The 9,817-nt window shown below is 39.8% G+C and overlaps 1 long non-coding RNA gene across 1 annotated transcript; it reads right to left on the reverse strand.

Moving 5' to 3' along the window:
- Positions 1-260: 260 nt before the first annotated feature.
- LOC132710625 (uncharacterized) lies at positions 261-8,713 on the reverse strand. Its single transcript, XR_009621307.2, has 2 exons — positions 8,583-8,713; positions 261-1,558 (listed from the first exon to the last, which is right to left on the reverse strand). It is a non-coding gene; the product is annotated as an uncharacterized LOC132710625 (long non-coding RNA).
- Between the last annotated feature and the right edge of the window lie 1,104 nt (positions 8,714-9,817).

The raw sequence follows: 9,817 nt of genomic DNA on the forward strand, positions 1-9,817 counted from the left end.
CATTGGGGCACTTGGTACCATGTCCAAGAATTTTACAAAACACATCAAGAAATTGCTGCTTCCTGCAATAACACCAGCGGAACTGCAAAAAACTGTGCTACTTGGAACATCATATATTTTAAGAAGATACTTTGTTGATACCTAGGACGCTGGCAGCAACCCGTATCAACCATTAGTACCAGTCAATCATATTTGTGACACATTTTTAAATGTTCAGTTGACTGAGTTTAATGTTTAATGAATAAAAGAGAATAACAACAACAACAACAACAACCTTTATTGTCATTGTACTTCATGTATACAACAAAATTGGTTTAGCCTCTACGGGTGCAATCCATAACAGAAAATACAAGAAAATACAATTCTCAATTTATACAAGTAATTGGGGAAAGAATAAAACTAGTCATACGTTTCCATATGTACATGGAGTGATTGTGATTGTGTTTAGGAGTCTGATAGTCCATGGGTAGAAGCTGTTTTTAAATCTGTTTGTCCGGCTGGCAATTTTCAATGTCTTCTGCCCGATAGTAAGAGTGAAAAAAGACACTGGCCAGGGTATGAGTCATCCCTAAGTATCTTCCTTACTCTGCTGAAACAGCGAGACCTGCCAATGTCATCCAGTGGTGTTAGAGGGCAACCAACGGTTTCTTGTGCTGAATTGATCACTCTTGGTAGTGCCTTCCTCTCCGCAGCTGTTAAACCAGCGTACCATACTGTTATACAGTATGTGAGGACACTTTCTATTGTGGACCGATAGAAAGAAGTCATCAGCCATTGTTCCACCTGATTTTTCCGCAGGACTCTAAAGAGTTGTTGGTTCAACAGTGGCCCCAAAAGAGGGGGATGGCTGCTGAGAGATATTGTTTAATATCAGACCTTCTTCTGCTGTCTCATGTGCTTCTTCTAAAATCACACCAAAACTATTATTTACTATTTCTTTTTCCTTCCCAGCAACTGCATGAAAATGTAGCCTGAGACAGAGAAATTCATTGAGTATCAGCTAGCAAAACGACAGCTAAATGCCCTTCCTCCCATCTGCCAATAGTTTCATTCAAATGATGCTCCACACACACTGGTAACACTTACTGTATTTGTTGAGACCATATGCACTACCCTATCAATTCCCCTATCAGTTCAACTAAATCAGACTTTGTTTGCTCTCATGACATTGTTTCTATTCAATCCCCACTTGCATAAGCCAACTGCTGACAAACTCTAGAGTCATTTATGGTGATTCCAGCTTGGAACTGAGGCTTTACTTCTTCTCCCAACACCATACTTTCCATGCAGACAATTTAAGGTGCCTTAGGGATGAATTTGTGAATGACATATTCATGGATAGTGATCTGCTGGCCCAACAATATGCTGGAAAAATGGCCCTCCTCATCTGTTTCCTGGGCACTGCCTTTCTGTGGTTTCTTCAGTGACAAGAGATACTCAATTCAGGACAAGTAATGGCATTTTTCTCTTTATATATTGGAATATTGAACTTTCAAATGATGGATCAATCTTCAGTCAGAATCTTGTTATTCAATGTAATAGATTGTGTGTGTATTCTCTGTGAAAGTTATAATGTAGAGCAAATATATGAAGCACATACATACAAATACATAGAACAGAGTTGAAACAATGAATTTACTGTATACCTGATCCAAAATGATTTGCAGGAAAATTTGTCTTAAGGGGGAAAAAAGATCCAGTAGCACAATAGCTCTGAGAACTGTTCTAAATAGGCTTCTCTACTCTGTATTTCAAATCAGTTCTTCTCATCACACCTATAAAGTTGAGGAGAGTATTCAACATAGGCATATCAATGTTATAACTTTATGACAAAAGTATTGATCTCCCAGAGATAATCTGATTAAGTTCTAGGTGACACCATCTATGAAATTATTTCCCAGGACTGTCAACCTCCTGGGTAATAGTGATAAATTATACTATTATAATAAAGATTAAAAGTCTAAACAAATCAAAATTAAAGGCAAATAAATAAGAAACATTAAGAGTTGTAGCTTCAAAGCACCAACTATGTGTTTAATGAAACAACTGGTTCAGTGGTGGGTTGCTCCTGGTTTTGTCTGGTTCTATAGAACCGGTAGTAAAATCGGCAGGAGGCTCTGCCCGGACGTCATAAATGATGATCTGCACATGTGCACGTGCAGCCCTGTTGCGAACCGGTAGTAAAGGTAAGTAGAACCCACCCCTGAACTGGTTGCTGATTTTCTTGCTGGTGGGTCCTGCTAGATGGGAGGAGACAGGATGACAAGGGATCCACCAGGAATTGCCTTGAAACTATTAAATCATGTGAGGGCAACACCCTGCTTAGCCTCCCTGAAGAACAATAAAGACAGATTACAGCAAAAACACAGTTAATATCAATATACCTTCTTCCTAACTCTTGGATGGATGGAAAATATATTAATATGGTGGTAAGGATGATTTATTTGCTCTGTTCTCTATGGACAGCCTTTTAATAAACATCAGCTATATTTATTTCCAGAGCAGATGCTTCAATTCAGTAGAATTAAGTTAAAGGAAAAAGACATATGCAAAATTTGCAGAGCAATGAACTCAGACTGGAAGCACTCCTACTCCATTCCCTAAAAGCTGGGGATAATCTCTAAAGCAAAGCTCCTCTGGTTTGAAGCAGAAGATTTGGTCAGTGCAGAGTCCCAATTAACTGGCTTTTCTGAAGATCACCAACTGATCTCCCCTCACTTGACAAATTATATCCTTTACAGAATCCTTCTTTAAAACAAATGAGCAAGAAGGGAAATCTACAGGCTAGCAGATAAAATCTCATATACATAATTAAGAAATAAATATTCTGCGGCTTGAAAACTTTTGAAAAGTATGCTGATCGGGTAGGGGCCAACTGATTATGTAGCCATTGTTAAGTTCATTGCTGTGAAGGCTGCCATTTCATTTGAAAAACTAGGACAGAAATTACACTGGATGTCCTGTCTGCTACCAAAACCATGCTATTTTTTCCACATGAAATTGCTTTTTGGTAACACATTAAGAACAACTATGCTAAAATACCTACTTTGCTACGAACATGAGCATAAACCACACAACTGCATTTTGTGTGCAGCTGTGAGTGAAGAGAGAAAGTATCAGAACAGGGATGTTGCTTCTGATGGAACAAATTGAGGGAATCTCCTGGATCCAGAATTCCATCCAGGTATTCAAGGAGTTGATGTGGCTAGAAATACGGTTTTTAAGATTTAGTTGGTCTCCCTGTAATTGTGCCTGCCTTGAGACTACTTTGTATGAGGCTTGTGGGCAGACCCAGGGTTAGCAGGATTTCATCTCAAAGAATCAGAGGATTTCAGCAGGTCTTTGGCAGCAGAGCTTTTGATTCAGCTGCAAGGCAGGAGAACATTCTGCGGCAAAAACATTGAGCTTCAAGAATAGCTCTTGCCTTGTCCTGTCTTCCAGCTGAAGACCAAGTATTGTAGCAATTTGTTCACATTTTTCTCTGCTTTCTAAACTGAAGGAACATTTTCATGCACCCAGTAAAAAAAGGCAGAGTGTGCCAATGAGGACAGAGGGCAAGGTGCCAACTGGATGCCTATTATCCTGTCCTCTTTCCCATCAGTTAACCAGAGTATAAATCAGCTCACAGAAAGATAATTAAGTCTGCAAGCCTGACAGTAGTGAGTACATTCACCCGAACCTAGAAATGTTTCTAAAAGTTTGAGAAATAAAATAGCCATCAGTGGCTATGGAAAAGTGCCTTAAATTACATTTGGAGTATAACGTTTTAATGCATTCCACTTAGAGTTGTCTTTCAATGATTTTCAAAAACTAAACTGATATAGGAAGTGATTATGGGAAAGCTCAGAATGAGATCAGACTGATGAAGAATACAAAAATATCATATGGAGAGGATTTGTGGGGTGTGATTGAAATAAAATCTCAGTCTGTTTTGTATTGCTGTTCATATAGTTTCAACAGGCAAAAAAAATCAGTTGATTGGTGAATGGACTGCCCACTAAGTAGTAGCCGAAGTAGATATCTAGTATCTTTTAGCTGCCATCTAGGGGCAGTTGCTGGATAAGTTTGAAAAAGGGATTTGGCTGAGGGGATTGGTATGGAAGTTATAAACTACTCCAAGAATATTACACAAAGAGAGGAAGTGATGAACCAGGCCCCTGGGAGCAATGATCTTCCAGGCAGGTTACAGAAACACAAGGAATGAATCCTTTCACTTACAATTACAATTATATGCATTAAGCCAGGGGTGAAATCCAGCAGGTTCTGACAGGTTCTGGAGAACCGTAACGGAAATTTTGAGCAGTTCAGAGAACCGGTAGTGGAAATTTTGAGTAGTTCAGAGAACCGGCAAACACCACCTCTGGCTAGCCCCAGAGTGGGGTGGGAATGGAGATTTTGCAATATCCTTCCCCCAGGAGTGGGGAGGGAATGGAGATTTTGCAGTATCCTTCCCCTGGAGTGGGGTGGGAACGGAGATTTTTCAGTATCCTTCCCCTGTCACGCCCACCAAGCCAGGCCCACCAAGCCACACCATGCCCACAGAACCAGTAGTAAAAAATTTGGATTTCACCACTGCATTAAGCCAATTTCAAGGGTTTGCAAACTAGGTTTACCAATGGATTGGCTGACCGATCCATTAAAATAAGGGTGTAAAAGCCAAGATTCCAGTCCTCTCAGAGCCAAAAGAAGATTGAGCAGTAGAGGAAGAGTTTAGGGGCTGCATGGATGGATGGTCCCATCAAGAAAATGGGAGAACCAATCAAAGCTAGAAGTTTGCCAACATCAATACATCTTTCGAAACCACCCTTACATGCTCCATATTGCCTGCATGGAAAGTTTGGGGGTAAGATAAGAGAGAGAAAAAAGTAGAGCATTAAAGCCAGCCTTCTGTTGCTTCAGCTACATGTGAACAGTAGGATACAGGCAGAGGCAAGGAGGCTGTTTATATTATAGAAGGCACATTATAGGTTCCTGCTACTAAAATGAGGAAGGGAAGCTGATTTGAGGCAAATGAACAATGATGATGCTACAAAGAAGTAGCTGCGCACTAATTGCAGTGATATGGCTATAGATCAATGATGGCTAGGCTTCCGGTTTGGTTTCCGTTGTCGCCAGACGGTCTTTCGGGACCGCCAGCCTCGTCGCCCGTAAAGAGCCATCTCTACAGCTGAGAGACGGCTCGAAAAACTCTGTCTCATTGAGGAGACGTGAGAGAGAGCCGGCGAGAACAGGTAGAGCCCTCTGCGAACTCCCCAGAGTTTTTTTTTTTACTCTTGGGGAGGAAGCAGAATGTGGCTCCCTATCCAGCTCGCCGCTGGGAACTCTGCACTTTGCAGAGCCAGGCGATGGGACCAACCCAATCAACGAAAACTAACAGATTGTCTGAACAAGCAGGATGAAATCTGGATCTGGGACTCTAAATTGCAAGTATTTCTAACAACCCTATGAGTGATTTTAAAAGTGAAGAAAGAGTGAAACGGGAGAAAAAAAAGAAAGTTTAAAATGGCGACTGGCTGAGGCTTGAGAAGAAAGCTGAAAGCAAAAGTCCTTCCATTTGAATAGTTTAATACGTTACAAAGTATCTGAAACAATAGTGCTGGCTGGAAGTGAAGAGAAAAATTCCTACTTCATGCTTCTTCCTTATTAGAGATTTGATATTGATATTGTTTGGAGAGAAGTCTTTTTCTTTAAAAAGAGTCTGTTTGTGTGGCAGGATGGCGTTAAAACTGACAAAGCCAGACAACCAAGCTGTGGGGGGGGGGCTCCCCCATTTATAAATCACATGAACAAGTTTTGAGCTTGCAGATGCAGAAGAATGGCTTTAAAGACCTAAAGGAATTTGTTTTGGAGGAGATGGCAAGACATGATGAGATTGTGAACCAGAATCTTGAAAAATTTAGACAGGAAATTAAAGAGTTGGTACAACAAAAGTATGATAACCTGAAACGATATATTGTAACAGCTTTGAAAAGCTTTTCAGAAATAATTATAAAGATGGATAAAGATATCAACTTAGAAATAGAGTCTAAAATGAAGGAAGCTGATTATAAAATTCATAATCTGGATAATAAAATACAAAGAACTGAAAATGATTTGATAAATATTCAAGAAAATACCCTAGAAGTAGAGTCTAAAATAAAGGAAGCTGATCACGAGACTTACAATGCAGATAATATAAAACAAAGGATTGAAAATGAAGTCACAATGATGCAATTCAGATCCATGGAATTTGCGGTCAGAATGAGGGGAATACAGGAAAATAACAGAGATGATTTGAGAAAGATGTCTGCTGAAGTTCTGGCTGGGATTTTAAAGGTTAGTCCTGAAGAGGTATCCTGTAAGATTGATAAGGCCTACAGAGTAAATTCTTGGGTGGCAAAGCAAAGGCAGTTGCCCAGAGATGTGGTGATTTACTTTACTGATAAAGGAATAAGAAATGATATTGTGCAAAAGTCTTTTAACTCCACTCTAGAAATGAATGGAAGGAAGATTTAGATATATAAAGAGCTGCCGTCCAAGATGTTAAAAGATAGAAAGGGCTTTGGATTTTTGGTGACTGAATTAAAGAAACAAAACATCCCATTTAGGTGGGATGCTCCAGTTAGTATAATATTGAGATATCAAGGAGAAAGATATCAACTAAATACTGTTGAAAAAGCGGAAGAATTTTACTACAAGGTTTTTAAAATGGATCCAACATCTCCACGTATGTCATCAGTGTCAGGAATACAGGAGGGGAATAAAGAAATGCAAAATGAACAAGAGATTGAAACTCAGGCTAAGCAGATGGAGATGGAGGTAATGGAAAAACAACAAGTTACAGAGGCCTTTTTGGATGAGCCGCTTTTGGATTCTCCTTCAGAGGCTATAGCTGGATCACCTATAAATATAAGAGAGGCGGCTTTGGATTTCGATTTGATGTCTTATCAAGTTACAGACCAGCATGTAATTCAATCAGCTGATATACAAGTCTTAGAAAGGCAACCAGGATGGAGATCTAAACCACAACAAGTTAAGAAAAGAAGAAGCAGGTTCTACAAAACTAAAAAATTTTAAACTAAACAAAAAAAAATTTTTTTTCTTTTTTTTTTTAGCCAACAGACTAATGCCAGTTACTTAAGAGACGATTAAATATAATAAGCAGGATTTATAGAAGGCTGATACATGAAAATATAACTGAGGCAAATCATAGATTTATACTATTTATATATTTTGAGAAGAATAACAGATCTCTGCAGTGCTGGTGTTCTTGGGATGTGGAAGATGGCCTTTAATTGAGCGGATTGGAACTTTCTATTTTGGACTCTTTGAAAAATGGATTACGTATATGTTGAGTTATAAGGCAAGAGAACTATGGAATTGGGGCATGCAGAAGATCTGGTTGTTACCCTAACGTGGTGGTTGGAATTAATAATCTAGACAAAAGACACTACAGAAGATACTACATGGAATATAAACATAAAGTCACTCGGGTGGTTTTTTATATACGAAAATATTTATTATTGATGGGGCAGATGGTAATTGAAGATACTGAATATACTGTTGGAAGCAGAACTTGATGTTACCCTAACATGGGCGATGGAATTAATAATCCAGTTGAAAGACATTACAGAAGATACTATATGGATTACAAACTTAAAGTCATTTGAGGATTTTATATATATATGGAAATATCTTTTAGTGGTGTGGGCAGAAGAACAAAGATATTAAAAATATTATGTATGGTAGACCTGTAGGAAAGTGGGTGGAGATAGGTTAGGTTACTGATTGTTTAGTTTAGGAAAAGGGATGTTATGTTCAGATATTAATATACGTAAAAGATTTGAATTAAGAGATATATGTATGGGGGTGGAGGAAATGGGTAGATTATGAGTTGAATAAATGCCAAATTAGGATTTATTATATAATTGTATAGCTGAAAGTTGCTTTGAAATGTATAGTATAGGGGGGGTATAATAATAATGTTAGAAAGAAATGGTTAGCATATGGGGGGTGGTGTAAAAGGATGGTAAAGTATTATATAATGTGATATCAATTTGGATTTTATTTTGGAGAAGCCATGGGGGGAGGGGAGGGGGAGGGGGGTTAGGGAGGAGGGGGGAAAAAGGGGGAAAAATCTGTATTTGAAAAACTTTTTCAATAAAAAAAAAAGATGGCTAACCTTTTTGCCATCGCGTGCCAGGAAGGTTGGGGGTCGCACACGTGCGTGCCCACACTCATAATTCTATGTGCTCCGTCCCCATGCATGCGCGCATGACCCCCTTCCCCCTGCTCCTGGCACGTGATGGCCTGGTAGGCCCGTTTTTCTTTCTCACCTGGCTCCAGGGCCTCTCTAGGAGTCTGGGGAGGGTGAAAACAGCCTCCCCCCCCGGAGGTCTTCTGGAGGCTGAAAATGGGCCATTTGACAACTTCCGGTCCCACCAGAACTGAGCTCACGTGCCCACTGATATGGCTACACGTGCCACCTGTGGCACATGTGCCATAGGTTCGCCATCACGGCTATAGATTCTCTTCCAACCCCTTTTTAGTTCCCCTTTTCTAATCTATCACTTCAGATGAAGTCATTTTAGGCTTTTACTTACTTTCCATCCAGTTCTATGTTCTCTAGCATAGAACAGAAAGTAATTCTGGATTTCCAGATAGGTGCTAAATGAGGCCACGGCTAATTGGTCTGCCTTCTGTGACATCACCTTGTCCGTCTATCCAAATTGAATAGTTTTTCACTCTAAAGAAAAAAAAGTGCAAGAAAATGAATAGTATTTATTATTTATTTATTTATTAATTCAATTTGTATGCCGCCCCTCTCCGAAGACTCAGGGTGGCTCATAATCATTATAAAAAACATTTAAAAATTAAAAACATTAAAACTCGTTCACACCATTCATGGCCGGATCTCGCCGGATCGCAAAAGCGAGATCAACGGCCCCAGGCCTGCCGGAAAAGCCAGGTCTTCACTGCTTTTCAGAAGGCCAATAGGGTGGGGATGGTCCGGACCTCAGGAGGTAACTGGTTTCAGAGAGCTGGGGCAGCCAAAGAGAAGGCCTTTCCCCGTGGGCCCGCCAGCCAGCATTGTTTAGCTGATGAGCTCCTCCTCCATTGTTTAGCTCCTCCTCCCCGGAGACCAACTCTGTGGGATCTTACCGGTCGTTGGGAGTTATGTGGTAGAAGGCGGTCTCGAAAATACTCTGGCCCTGAGCCATGTAAGGCTTTAAAGGTAATAACCAACATCTTGAATTGTGACCGGAGACCAATAGGGAGCCAGTGCAGCTCGCAGAGAATTGGTGTAATGTGGGTGTACCTAGGTGCACCCACGACAGCTTACGCGGCTGGATTCTGGACCAACTGTAGTCTCCGTACAAAGAACCTTGGAGTTGTAATTGTCAATACTGAGGTTAAGTTCCTATGAGTGTTGTTAGAGAATGTAAATTTTATTTATTACTGTTTTGTTTATTGCTTTTATGCTGAAAAGTCACTTTATAGTACAGCAGTGCAGAATTGTGATAGACAGATAGATAGGTTACAATTTATAGCACCATAAAAAATAACAAAAGGCATCGTTCTAGAGACAAAAAAAGGAACAAGATTGATGGTTAACGTACTTGCCATAAACACTCTTCCTTTCTTTGTTGACACCTATTCTTATACTGCTCTACCATCTACATCTCTATTGAAATATTCTAGGCATTTCTAGACTTCAAGCACTAGGTGTCATCAGCATTCAGTTTTATACAACAGTAACCCTAATGTAAAACTGTGGCGTAGATCATAGATCGTATACAAGTACCTTGGAATAAATCTCATAGAATTCAGGCAGAGG

Source organism: Pantherophis guttatus, chromosome 1 (assembly GCF_059756535.1).
Source record: "Pantherophis guttatus breed Tessera chromosome 1, ASM5975653v1, whole genome shotgun sequence".
NCBI lineage: Eukaryota > Metazoa > Chordata > Lepidosauria > Squamata > Colubridae > Pantherophis > Pantherophis guttatus.